At 40.0% G+C, this 14,936-nt stretch overlaps 1 pseudogene; it reads right to left on the reverse strand.

Moving 5' to 3' along the window:
- Positions 1-1,181: 1,181 nt before the first annotated feature.
- On the reverse strand, positions 1,182-4,138 carry LOC116479144 (small ribosomal subunit protein eS4, X isoform-like; annotated as a pseudogene).
- Positions 4,139-14,936: the final 10,798 nt, after the last annotated feature.

The following is a 14,936-nucleotide window of genomic DNA, read 5'->3' on the forward strand; positions in this document are numbered from 1 at the left end:
GAAGAGAGGAAACAATTTCAGGAGAAATATTCTTGAATGGTTTACAGGCATCACAAGTGGAATATCTGGTGTGAGATGCAGCCTACACAACTCGCCCATGCAAGGCAGTGTATATAGGCCCCCATACTGTTAGACCGATAGATTTAGGAGCTGTTGCAGGTTAGGTTTCCCGGAAGGCAGACACTAAGACAGAGTGAGGAGCCTAAAATGTTTACTGGGGAGTGACTCCTGTAAATGGAAAAGGCATGAGTCAGCTGGAGCCATCAGACAACAATGTAGACTTCTTTGATGCTGTCCTAACAGTCTCTGCCCGCCCAGCTCCAAAGTCAAGATTGCCTGTTAGAGGAGTCCCGCCTTGTATCCTTGGATGGAAATGAACAGACCCTTGCACATTGCCTCGCTCAGTTGTTGGCTGAAGGCCACAAAAGAAGCCTATGGAATCAGTCTGAAAGCAGAAGGGAACCCTGAAGGGATTAATTGCTGGAAGCTAGCAGCTAAGCACACTTCTTGCAAATGGACAACTAGCCTTTTATTGAAGGGAGTGCTGAGTGGGCACATCTTCATATCCGACACAGAATAGGAAGATGTAGAAATTCTATTTTGTTTACTTTCATCTTCACAGATGCATTAGGCTATTCTTGCATTGCTATAAAGAAATAACCGAGATTGGGTAATTTATAAAGAAAAGAGGTTTAATTGGTTCCCGGTTCTGCAGGCTGTACAGGAAGCATAGCAACATCTGCTTCTAAAGAGACTTCAGGAAGCTTACAATCAAGACAGAAGGTGAACAGGGAGCAGGCATGTCATATGGTGAAAACAGGAGCAAGGGGTGAGGTGGTGTGCCAAATACTTTTAAACAATCAGATCTCACACACTAATGCAAGGACAGCACCAAGTGGATGGTACTAAACCATTCATGAGAAAACCATCTCCATACTCCAATCACCTCCCATCAGGCCCTGCCTCCAATTTTGAGGATTACATCTCAGCATGACATTTGGACAGGGATACACATCCAAACTATATCAACAGTGAAGTAATAAGCAAAGTCATCAGCTTGAATGAGATGAGGGGAGAAAGATTGTTGGAGGTTTCTAGCAAGAGGAGAAAACATGAAGCAGTTGACTTGAAGACTGCAAGAGTGAATATAGAGAGATTATTAGGCAGCCCTGATAATTTATTTAGTAGTGTTTAAATTTAAAGCAATATCAACAGAAGAAAGATCAGCAAAAGAAGAAAGAATTATAGAAATAATTGAAGAAAACTTTTGGTTTTTAAAATATTGCTAGCAATTAGTCAACAAAAACAGACTACATGTAAGGAAGCAAGAACCATGCTGGTCTCATATTTTATTCAAGAAGCAACAAAACATATTTTTAAAATATAAAACATAAAACATATAAAAGTTGTGCATCAGAAGATTCTTCGCCCTAAGAAATAGAAAACCAAATATAACAAGTATAGACAATAAGGCAGATTTATTATTTCACATAATAATTTCTAATTTGGCTCTGAGATTGGTTAATTTAGTGGCTCAAAGACCTAGATTTCTTTCATTTTTCTGCTTTGCCAGGCTCAGGAGATCAGCTTATTCTGAGTTATTCATCCCCTTGTTCATGAGTTGGTCCTACAGTTCCAGGCATTACAAGCAGACATGACAATATCGAGCAGAATAAGAAAGAAGATCTCACTGGCTAGAGTTGTGTCACATGCCCATTCCAAAGCCAATCACTATTAAGGGGAAAGCAATTGATTTAAAGCACATGTCTGGGTAGAGAAGGGTGGACTGGCCAAACAAAATCAGAGTTTTCTTAATAAGAAAAAAGGAGAAATGGCTGCTGGGTAGGCAATCAACAGTACTTCTATGAGAGGAAGAACAATATATTGTAACTTGCAAATTTAAAAATCCAGCAAAACTATCATTTTTTAATTGAGGGTAGATCCTCAGAAATAAACATACTTAGAAAATATACCATCCATATATCTTTCTTTAAAATTTTTCTTGAAAATATTATAGATAACTGAGAGAAGAATAAGACAACTCAAAAATAAGTCATGTTATGAAACAACTGATACTGATCAACGAATCCAATAACACAAAGTTAAATCTGATTGTTTAAATTGTTTTAATTGTTTTTAAGAAGTATACCTGCAAATTACATTAAAAACTAAATTCTTAAATGACATTTAAGCTAGGATCTGAAAACTAAAAAGTATTTAGACAGGTAAAGAGTTGAGAGAAGAGCATACCAGACAGAAGGAATGATGTGAGCATTTCCTTAAGGCTGGAGCAGAAATAAGCATAACATAGATTAGGAAGGTGTCAGATCACACTGAGCCTTGTGTGCCATGTTAGGGATTTGGAATTTTATTTTAAGCATACTGAACATTGCCAGTGTTTTAAGTATAGTAGTCACATATCTCATTCTATTTTAAGAAGATCATACTGGTTTCTTTTTTTTTTAATCATGCCATATTATTTTTAATTACATACAAAGATCTAACATGTCACCCAGGGACCATTTCACCCACTGCTCTGTTTGGCTGCCAGTCTTTTGTCTCTCTCTTCAGCAATGGTGAGGTGGATACCCTTTCTTCAGGAAAGAGAAATTCACAGTTTGTTGCCTTTGCCGATAACAAAAATGTTTGAGAGACGAGTGGCAAACCTGTTGCCATTGGCTCTTTCACGTGAACCACGTCAAAAGATCCAGGGTGCCTCTCTCTGTGGTGATCACGCCAATTCTTCCCAGGTTAGCACTTCCAGTCACCATACACAGGTTACCAGTGTCAAACTTGGTGAAATCAGTAATCTTTCCAGTCTCCAAATCAATCTAATGATATCATTCACCTTGATAAGGGGATCAGGATAGTGGATGGTACGAGCATCATGAGTCACAAGATGAGGGATTCCTTTTGTGCCCACAAAGATTTTTCTCACTTTGCACAACTTGTACTTGGCCTCCTCAGGTGCAATATGATGTACAGCAAAGCGACCCTTGGTGTCATAGATCAGATGGAAATTCTCTCCCATCTTGTCAATGCTGATGACATCCATGAATCCAGCAGGGTAGGTTATATCAGTTCAGACCTTGCCATCGATCTTAATGAACTGCTGAATGCAAATCTTCTTTACTTCATCTCCTGTCAGGGCATACTTAAGTCTGTTCCTTAGGAAGATGATGAGGGAGAGACACACTCTCAAATTGTGGGACCAGTGGATGGACAAGGAGAAAACACACTGGTCAATTTATCCAGCATCCAATGCTTTGGAGCTGCTACCCACTTCAGATGCTTCTTGGGACCACAAGTCATGGCTGTGTTAAGCAAGGAAAGAGGACCTCCATCTTCCGGTATGTGTAGAAATTTGGTTTCTCTTTAAAAAGGCTGATGGGAGCAAGGTAAGTGTGGAAGTTAGGAAGCTACTGAAGGTGAGAAATTATGTTGTTCATACTGAGCAGGAGTGTGAAAATGAAAAGCTATTGATAAATTGGAAATACATGTAGAGACATGCAATAAGACAAGTTGAAGGATTGCAGATGTATGAGGATGAGTTGAGGGAAATAGTAGAATCAAAAGGAGCCAAGCTTTTGGCTGTGTGGATGGTAGTGCCACTTACTAAAAAGGTAAGGACCAAAAGACTAACAGGTTGCAGCCGGGGAAAGGAGATGGGAGATGGGAGAAGGGCACCAAGAACTTTAATTTGAGTTAATCTAAGTTAAGATGAGGTCATTAGGTGGGACCCTAATCCAATATGACTCATGTCCCTATGAAAGGGAAATCTGGACCCAGATAGACACACACACGCGCATGTGCGCACACATACACACACACACACAGTCATGTGAAGATAGAGGTGGAGATCAGAATTGTGCTACCACAAACTAACAAAGGCCTGGGGCTACCAGAACCTAGAGGCACTAAGAAACGATCTTCTGCTAGAAACTTCAGAGAGAGCATAGCCCAGCTAACACCTTGATCTCAGACCTCTAGCATCCAGAATACTGAGGCAATCCGTTTCTGTTGTTTTAAGCTACCCAGTTTATGGTACTTTGTTATAGAAGCCCTAGGAAACTAACATATCAGGTTAAATTACACATGGTCAAATTATAAAATTATGATAAATGTATTACATGGCCAAATGATAAAATCCATTCCCTTGCATATATCCTGAATTCTCTTGCCTTTATCTTGGATAAATAATAAAACTTCATTCCACGATGGCCAAATAGGAACAGCTCCGGTCTACAGCTCCCAGTGTGAGCGATGCAGAAGACGGGTGATTTCTGCATTTCCAGCTGAGGTACCGGGTTCATCTCACTGGGGCTTGTCGGTCAGTGGGTGCAGCCCATGGAGTGTGAGCAGAAGCAGGGCGGGGCATCGTCTCACCCAGGAAGCACAAGGGGTCAGGGAATTCCCTTTCCTAGCCAAGGGAAGCCATGACAGATAGTACCTGGAAAATCGGGACACTCCCACCCTAATACTGTGCTTTTCCAATGGTCCTAACAAATGGCACACCAGGAGATTGTATCCCGTGCCTGGCTCGGAGGGTCCCACGCCCATGGAACCTCGCTCACTGCCAGCACAGCAGTCTGAGATCGAACTGCAAGGTGGCAGCGAGGCTGGGGGAGGGGCATCTGCCATGGCTGGCTGGAGCCCACCACAGCTCAAGGAGGCCTGCCTGCCTCTGTAGACTCCACCTCTGGGGGCAGGGCATAGCTGAACAAAAGGCAGCAGAAACTTCTGCAGACTTAAATGTCCCTTTCTGACAGCTTTGAAGAGAGTAGTGGTTCTCCCAGAATGGAGTTTGAGATCTGAGAACAGACAGACTGCCTCCTCAAGTGGGTTCCTGACCTCTGAGTAGCCTAATTGGGAGACACCTCCCAGTAGGGGCCAACTGACACCTCATACAGCCAGGTGCCCCTCTGAGATGAAGCTTCCAGAGGAAGGATCAGGCAGCAACATTTGCCGTTCTGCAATATTTGCAGTTCTGCAGCCTCCGCTGGTGATACCCAGGCAAAGAGGGTCTGGAGTGGACCTCCAGCAAACTCCAACAGACCTGCAGCTGAGGGTCCTGACTGTTAGAAGGAAAACTAACAAACAGAAAGGACATCCACACTAAAACTCCATCTGTACATCACCATCATCAAAGACCAAAGGTAGATAAAACCACAAAGATGGGGAGAAACCAGAGCAGAAAAGCTGAAAATTCTAAAAATCAGAGCACCTCTTCTCCTCCAGAGGAACGCAGCTCCTCACCAGCAACAGAACAAAGCTGGACAGAGAATGACTTTGATGAACTGAGAGAAGAAGGCTTCAGACAATCGGTAATAACAAATTTCTCCGAGCTACAGGAGGATGTTCGAACCCATTGCACAGAAGCTAAAAACCTTGAAAAAAGATTAAACGAATGGCTAACTAGAATAAACACCATAGAGAAAACACTAAATGACCTGATGGAGCTGAAAACCATGGCACGAGAACTCCAAGACACGTTCACAAGCTTCAGTAGCCGATTCGATCAAGTGGAAGAAAGGGTATCAGTGATTGAAGATCAAATGGATGAAATGAAGCAAGAAGAGAAGTTTAGAGAAAAAAGAGTAAAAAGAAATGAACAAAGCCTCCAAGAAATATGGGACTATGTGAAAAGACCAAATCTACATCCGATTGGTTTACCTGAAAGTGACGGGGAGAATGGAATCAAGTTGGAAAACACTCTTCAGGATATTATCCAGGAGAACTTCCCCAACCTAGCAAGGCAGGCCAACATTCAAATTAAGTAAACACAGAGAATGCCACACAGATACTCTTCGAGAAGAGCAGCTCCAAGACACATAATTGTCAGATTCGCCAAACTTGAAATGAAGGAAAAAATGTTAAGGACAGCCAGAGAGAAACGTCGGGTAACCCACAAACGGAAGCCAATCAGACTAACAGCGGATCTCTCAGCAGAAACTCTACAAGCCAGAAGAGAGTGGGGGCCAATATTCAACATTTTAAAAAAAGAATTTTCAACCCAGAATTACATATCCAGCCAAACTAAGCTTCATAAGTGAAGGAGAAATCAAATCCTTTACAGACAAACAAATGCTGAGAGATTTTGTCACCACCAGGCTTGCTTACAAGAGCTCCTGAAGGAAGCGCTAAACATGGAAGGGAACAACCGGTACCAGCTACTGCAAAAAACATACCAAATTGTAAAGACCATCAAGGCTAGGAAGAAATTGCAGCAACTAACAAGCAAAAGAACCAACTAACATCATAATGACAGAATCAAATTCACACATAACAGTATTAACCTTAAATGTAAATGGGCTAAATGCTCCAATTAAAAGACACAGACTGGCAAATTGGATAAAGAGTCAAGACCCATCAGTGTGCTGTATTCAGGAGACCCATCTCACGTGCAGAGACACACATAGGCTCAAAATAAAGGGATGAAAAAAGATCTACCAAGCAAATGGAAAACAAAAAAAAAGCAGGGTCACAATCCTAGTCTCTGATAAAACAGACTTTAAACCAACAAAGATCAAAAGAGACAAAGAAGGCCATTACATAATGGTAAAGGGATCAATTCAACAAGAAGAGCTAACTATCCTAAATATATATGCACCCAATACAGGAGCATCCAGATTCATAAAGCAAGTCCTTAGAGACCTACAAAGAGACTTAGACTCCCACACAATAATAATGGGAGACTTTAACACCCCATTGTCAACATTAGACAGATCAACAAGACAGAAAGTTAACAAGGATATACAGGAATTGAATTCAGCTCTGCACCAAGTGGACCTAATAGACATCTACAGAACTCTCCACCCCAAATCAACAGAACATACATTCTTCTCAGCACCACATCATGCTTATTCCAAAATTGACCACTTAGTTGGAAGTAAAACACTTCTCAGCAAATGTAAAAGAACAGAAATTATAACAAACTGTCTCTCAGACCACAGTGCAATCAAACTAGAACTCAGGATTAAGAAACTCATTCAAAACCTCTCAACTACATGGAAACTGAACAACCTGCTCCTGAATGACTACTGGGCACATAACAAAATGAAGGCAGAAATAAAGATGTTCTTTGAATCCAATGAGAACAAAGACACAACATACCAGAGTCTCTGGGACACATTTAAAGCAGTGTGTAGAGGGAAATTTACAGCAGTAAATGCCCAGGAGAGAAAGTAGGAAAGATCTAAAATTGACATCCTAACATCACAATTAAAAAACTAGAGAAGCAAGAGCAAACACATTCAAAAGCTAGCAGAAGGCAAGAAATAACTAAGATCAGAGTAGAACTGAAGGAGATGGAGACAAAAAAAACCCTTCAAAAAATCAATGAATCCAGGAGCTGGTTTTTTGAAAAGTTCAATAAAATTGATAGACTGCTAGCAAGACAAATAAGAAAAGAGAAGAATCAAATAGATGCAATAAAAAATGATAAAGGGGATATCACCACTGATCCCACAGAAACACAAACTACCATCAGAGAATACTATAAACACCTCTATGCAAATAAACTAGAAAATCTAGAAGAAACGGACAAATTCCTGGACACATACACCCTCCCAAGACTAAACCAGGAAGTTGAATCCCTGAATAGACCAATAACAGGCTCTGAAATTGAGGCAATAATTAATAGCCTACTAACCAAAAAAAAGTCCAGGACCAGATGGATTCACAGCCAAATTCTATCAGAGGTACAAAGAGGAGCTGGTACCATTCCTTCTGAAACTATTCCAATCAATAGAAAAAGATGGAATCCTCCCTAACTCATTTTATGAGGCCAGCAGCATCCTGATACCAAAGCCTGGCAGAGACACAACATAAAAAAGAATTTTTGACCAATATCCCTGATGAACATCGATGCGAAAATCCTCAATAAAATACTGGCAAACCGAATCCAGCAGCACATCAAAAAGCTTATCCACCACAATCAAGTTGGCTTCATCCCTGGGATGCAAGGCTGGTTCAACATACACAAATCAATAAACATAATCCACCACATAAACAGAACCAAAGACAAAAACCACATGATTATCTCAACAGATGCAGAAAGGGCCTTCAACAAAATTCAACAGCCCTTCATGCTAAAAACTCTCTATAAACTGGGTATTGATGGGATGTATGTCAAAATAATAAGAGCTCTTTATGACAAACCCCCAGCCAATATCATACAGAATGGGCAAAAACTGGAAGCATTCACTTTGAAAACTGGCACAAGACAGGGATGCGCTCTCTCACCACTCCTATTCAACATAGTGTTGGAAGTTCTGGCCAGGGCAATCAGGCAGGAGAAAGAAATAAAGGGTATTCAATTAGGAAATGGGAAGTCAAATTGTCCCTGTTTGCAGATGACATAATTGTATATTTAGAAAACCCTATCATCTCAGCCCAAAATCTCCTTAAGCTGATAAGCAACTTTAGCAAACTCTCAGGATACAAAATCAGTGTGCAAAAATCACAAGCATTCCTATACACCAATCACAGACAAACAGAGAGCCAAATCATGAGTGAATTCCCATTCATAATTGCTTCAAAGAGAATAAAATACCTAGGGATCCAACTTACAAGGGATGTGAAGGACCTCTTCAAGGAGAACTACAAAGCACTGCTCAATGTAATAAAAGAGGACACAAACAAATGAAAGAACATTCCACGCTCATGGATAGGAAGAATCGATATCGTGAAAATGGCCATACTGCCCAAGGTAATTTATAGATTCAATGCCATCCCTATCAAGCTACCAATGACTTTCTTCACAGGATTGGAAAAAACTAATTTAAAGTTCATATGGAACCAAAAAAGAGTCCGCATTGCCAAGACAATCCTAAGCCAAAAGAACAAAGCTGGAGGCATCACGCTACCTGACTTCAAACTATACTGCAAGGCTACAGTAACCAAAACAGCATGGTACTGGTACCAAAACAGAAATATAGACCAATGGAACAGAACAGAGCCCTTAGAACTAATACCACACATCTACAACCATCTGATCTTTGACAAACCTGACAAAAACAAGAAATGGGGAAAGGATTCCCTATTTAATAAATGGTGCTGGGAAAACTGGCTAGCCATATGTAGAAAGCTGAAACTGGATCCCTTCCTTACACCTTATACAAAAATTAATTCAAGATGGATTAAAGACTTAAATGTTAGACCTAAAACCATAAAAACCCTAGAATAAAACCTAGGCAATACCATTCAGGACATAGGCATTTTGGGCAACGACTTCATGACTAAAACACCAAAAGCAATGGCAACAAAAGCCAAAATTGACAAACGGGATCTGATTAAACTATAGAGCTTCTGCACAGCAAAAGAAACTACCATCAGAGTGAACAGGCAACCTACAGAATGGGAGAAAAATTTTACAACCTACCCATCTGACAAAGGGCCAATAACTGGAATCTACAAAGAACTTAAACAAATTTACAAGAAAAAATCAAACAACCCCATCAAAAAGTGGACAAAGGACATGAACAGACACTTCTCAAAAGAAGACATTTTATGCAGCCAACAGACACATGGAAAAAATGCTCATTATCACTGGCCATCAGAGAAATGCAAATCAAAACCACAATGAGATACCATCTCACACCAGTTAGAATGGCAATCATTTAAGAGTCAGGAAACAGCAGATGCTGGAGAGGATGCAGAGAAACAGGAACACTTACACTGTTGGTGGGACTGTAACTAGTTCAACCACTGTGGAAGACAGTGTGGCGATTCCTCAAGGATCTAGAACTAGAAATACCATTTGACCAGCCATCCCATTACTGGGTATATACCTAAAGGATTATAAATCATGCTGCTATAAAGACACATGCACACATATGTTTATTGTAGCACTATTTACAATAGCAAAGACTTGGGACCAACCCAAATGTCCAACAATGGTAGACTGGATTAAGAAAATGTGGCACATATACACCATGGAATACTATGCAGCCATAAAAAAGGATGAGTTCATGTCCTTTGTAGAGACATGGATGAAGCTGGAAACCATCATTCTGAACAAACTATCTCAAGGACAGACAACCAAACACCACATGTTCTCACTCATAGGTGGGAACTGAACAATGAGAACACTTGGACACAGGGAACATCACACACCAGGGCCTGTCATGGGGTGAGGGGCGGGGAGAGGGATAGCATTAGGAGATATACTTCATGTAAATGACGAGTTAATGGGTGCAGCACATCAGCATGGCACATGTATACATATGTAACAAACCTGCACATTGTGCACATGTACCCTAGAACTTAAAGTACAATTAAAATCAAACAAACAAACATACAAACAAAAAAACTCATTAAATCCAATTTTCAGGCCTCTCCATGACTATACCTGCACGGTGAAACCTGTATGGAGCAAAATACAAAACTATGTTGATTGGTGCCACAACACATGATTTTCTTTTTTTTTTTTTTTTTTTGAGACAGAGTCTTGCCCTGTCACCCTGGCTGGAGTGCAATGGTGCAATCTCAGATCACTGCAACCTCTGTCTCCTGGGTTTAAGCAATTCTCTTTCCTCAGCATCCCGAGTAGCTGCAATTACAGGCACGTGCCACCACACTCAGCTAATTTTTTTGTATTTTTAGTAAAGACAGGGTTTCACCATGTTGCCCAGGCTGGTCTCAAACTCCTGGGCTCAAGTGATCCACCACCTTGGCTGCCCAAAGTGCTGGGATTACAGGCATGAGCCACCATGCCTGGCCAAAACTATTTCATATCTTCTCTCTCTGAAAACCTCCAGTATCTCTTTCCTAATCTTCAATCCTAGCTAATGACCTCACTACCTATTTCAACAAGAAGACACAAAACCTCATAAAAATATTTACAAAGGTTCCCATGACCACAGAAGCCTACCTATCTGCATTTGTCCCCATCTTCTCTGCCAAATAGCCTTTCCACTTTTGGACTATATGCTATCCCCTCTTGCTTACTCAAGGACATTGCTCCAAAAATGTCTCTTTTCTCCTCCATCATAAAACTATATCTCTCTACTAGATCATTCTCATTCACTACTATTTCTTCCTCATTAAAAAATAAAATAACAAACCGACATTCTTTTGATCCCACTTTCAGTCGCAACCCTGTCTCTTTCCTTTCTTTCCCAAAATGACATTTACTCATTTGGTATGACACTTCCAGTTTATGCTTCATTAGTAATTAATTAAATCATCATTCAATTATTAATGGTGGCCTTTTCAAATGTGTTTTAGTTGGGATTATAAATATATGGTTAGCTTATCTTTTAATGTAGAACTCATTCTCTCCCATGTCTTGCCTTGTTTTCTCTCTTGAACCCCACTGCAAACAGGTTTTGCCCCAATACTCCATTGAAACTGCTGTTTTCAAGGTCATCAATCATGTCCACATTGTTAAATCTAATTGTCAATTCTCATTCCTTATCTTTTTGACGTTTCAATATCATTTGACATAGCCAATCATTCCTTCCTTCTTTAAATAATTTTTTTTGCTTGGTTTTAAAGGCACCATACTATCCTGATTTTCCATTTATTACTCAGGAGAAACTGTATCTTTGCTCTAGCTGGTAGGAGGAAAGAAATAATAAGTAAAAATGGGTCCCTCCCTTCCCAGAAGCAGCACATACCTCTTCTGCTTGGTCATATGGCCACCTTTAGCTGCAAGAGTCTTGGAATTGCATTATATATATTTATTTTAAATACAAATTTATTTATACACACATATATGTGTTATATATAAATTGTATTTATATATACATACATGTAATATATATATACACACACACACCCCTATATATGTGATATATATATGTATATATACACACATACATATTTTTCCCCGGGCAATCAGATAATCATGGGAGATTCTATTATGGAAGAAGGGGAGAAAGAATATTTGAAAACAACAATCAGCACAGTAATTTTCAAGTTTTCTACAAGATTTAAAAAATAATATTAGAAAACAATTTTACTGGCCGAGTGCGGTGGCTCATGCCTGTAATACCAGCACTTTGGGAGGCCAAGGCGGGCAGATCACGTGAGGTCAAGAGTTCAAGACCAGCCTGGCTAACATGGTGCAACCCCATCTCTACTAAAAATACAGAAATCAGCCCAGCGTGGTGACACGCACCTGTAATCCCAGCTACTCAGGAGGCTGAGGTAAGATAATTGCTTGAACTGGGGAGGCAGAGGTTGCAGTGAGCTGAGATTACACCACTGCTCTCCAGTCTGGGTAACAGAGAAAGACACTGTCTCAAAAAGATACTGTGTATCTTTCAAAAGATGATTTTGAGAGCTTCAATATTTAAAGGGGAAAAGCAGGCTGGAGGGGAAGGAGGGAGGGTATGGGTACACTACTGAATCCACATATAGCAAGAGAAAAGGGGCAGGTAGGGAAATAGTCAATTATGAATTCATCTCAGGCTCAGTAAATCAGGATTTTACATAAGATAAGGTGAACATAGAGTAGCTACCCGTGGAGATAATTTAACTTTTTATCTGTAGCTGTCTGCTTAGGAACAGAAGGAAAGGCAGCTTCTTGCACGACTCAGTTTTCAGCTTATTTTTTCCTTTTGGTATAGTGAATTGAGGTCCTGAGTTTTTATTTTCCTTTCACAACCTCATACAATTGAGAGGCATCATGCCAAGGTCCCAATACATAAATTGGCAAAGGGCAAAAACAAATAATACATAAACTATAGCACACTTAATTAAATATCATCTTTATCCTCCCTGGTAATTATGAGAAGTAAATTAAGAGAGCAAGATATAGAGTTATCTATCAATTTTACCATAAAAAAGTATTTGTTTGCTCTGCTATTAATTATGATATTCACCACTGGTAAGTGTGCTTCTGAGAATCTAAATTTTGTCAACACTTATAAAAGCAATTTTTACCTTAGGAAATTAATGTCCTTGGTATCTACTTTTGGGAATGCAGTTAATCTAGTTTTGGAAATCTATCCTACAAAAATAATCCAACACGTAGACAACCTTTTGGCACAAAGATGTTCATTACAGAGTTATTTCCAATAGAGAAACATTGGGAAAAACCCAAATGATGAATAATAGAGCAACTGATAATAAATATTAGTATATCTATTCAATGAAATATCATGCCATAATTAAAATTATATTTATAAAGAACTCATAATCACAAGGGGAAATGTTCATGATATATTATTAAGGAGAAAAAGTATTTCATGATTACATAAATATAAATGCCAAGCAATTTGTATAATTAGCAAATAAAAGAATGATGAGTTAACATTAACCAAAAAAAACTGATAAAATATATTTAAAAGCTATTTTAGAATTAAGTAGACAATCCAAGTGATTGCACTAAAAAACACCCTGGACCCAAAATAGAACCAAAAGTACAAGGAGATTGTATTAGGCAAAATAATGGTCCCAAAGATGTTTATCTTCCTCCCCAAAACCTGTGCATGTTTTGTTACATGGCAAAAGGGAAACTTTGCAGACGGAATTAAGGCTGCAGACTTTATGAGAGGGAGATTATCTTGGATCATCCAAGTGATCCCAAGGGCTAATCATAGGAGCCCTTAAAAGCAGAGGACATTCTCCAGGTGGCAGCAGAAGAGATGAGACAGAATGAGGAGGTCAGAAGAATTTGAAATGTGAGAAGGACTAGACTCATTATTTCTGACTCTGAAAATGGAGGATGGGGGTTCAGAGCTAAGGAATGTGATAGCCTCTGGAAGCTGAGAATGACTCCCTCTCAGCTGAGAACCATGGCTAGCAGGACATGGAACCTCTGTTCTAAAACTACAAGAAACTAATCTGGGTCTGAAACTTGAAAGAGTTTGGAAGCAGAGCCACCCTGGGGCCTCCAGAAAGGAGTGCAGCCCTGCTGACACCTTGATTTCAGCCTTGTGTGACTAAGAAGTGGACCCAGCTGGGCCACGCTATACCAGGACCTCCAACTCGAACTGCAAAATAATGAAGTTGTGGTAATTTATTATGGCAGCAATAGAAAACTAATACACAGAGCTGGGCAAGGTGGCGCAGGCTTGTAGTCTCAGCTACACCCCACCAGAGGCTGAAGCAGAAGGAGTGATTGGGCCCAGGCATTCGAGGCTGCAGTGAGCCATTACTGTACCACGGCACTCCAGCCTGGAGAAACGAGACCTGTCTCTAAAATAAGTAACTAAATAATTTATTTAAAAATTATTTAGACCAGGTGCAGTGGCTCACGCCTGTGATCCCAGCACTTTGGGAGGCTGAGGCGGGTGGATCACGAGGTCAGGAGATTGAGACAATCCTGGCTAACACAGTGAAACCCCGTCTCTACTAAAAAATACAAAAAATTAGCCGGGCGTGGTGGCGGGCACCTGTAGTCCCAGATACTCAGGAGGCTGAAGCAGGAGAATGGTGTGAACTCGGGAGGCAGAGCTTGCAGTGAGCCGAGATTGTGCCACTGCACTCTAGCCTGGGTGACAGAGAGAGACTCCATCTCAAATAAATAAATAAAAATTATTTAAATGTTTTACAAAAATAGAAAATACAGAGGGTAAAAATTAGAAGGTCAATTTAACAACAAATGCCTCTGTGATCTGTAAGTGGAAAGGAATATCTAGCTTTCAGATATTTGATCATAGAGACATCACATGCATACCCTAGAAGAACACTTAATAGTATTAGAGTTATCACCAAAGAAGGGCTGGAAAAGGACAAAATAATATTGTCAAGGGCACCAAACCTCTCTCTGTTATATAATGATATGATAATCAAAGAAACTGTATGGCTATCCAAGAAAGTCTTCTTGGGAAGCTAGGGGGAATTAAGAGAGGTAACTAAGAAATGGGTGATTATATATAAAGGATAATGATTGTTGAAAAAATGGTGGATAGGAGGCAGGACTAACTAGCAGCTCCCTCTTGAATGGACAGAGCAGCATATGGAGACCTACATCATGGCCTTTT

Source organism: Hylobates moloch, unplaced genomic scaffold (genome assembly GCF_009828535.3).
Source record: "Hylobates moloch isolate HMO894 unplaced genomic scaffold, HMol_V3 SCAFFOLD_12, whole genome shotgun sequence".
NCBI classification, from domain to species: domain Eukaryota; kingdom Metazoa; phylum Chordata; class Mammalia; order Primates; family Hylobatidae; genus Hylobates; species Hylobates moloch.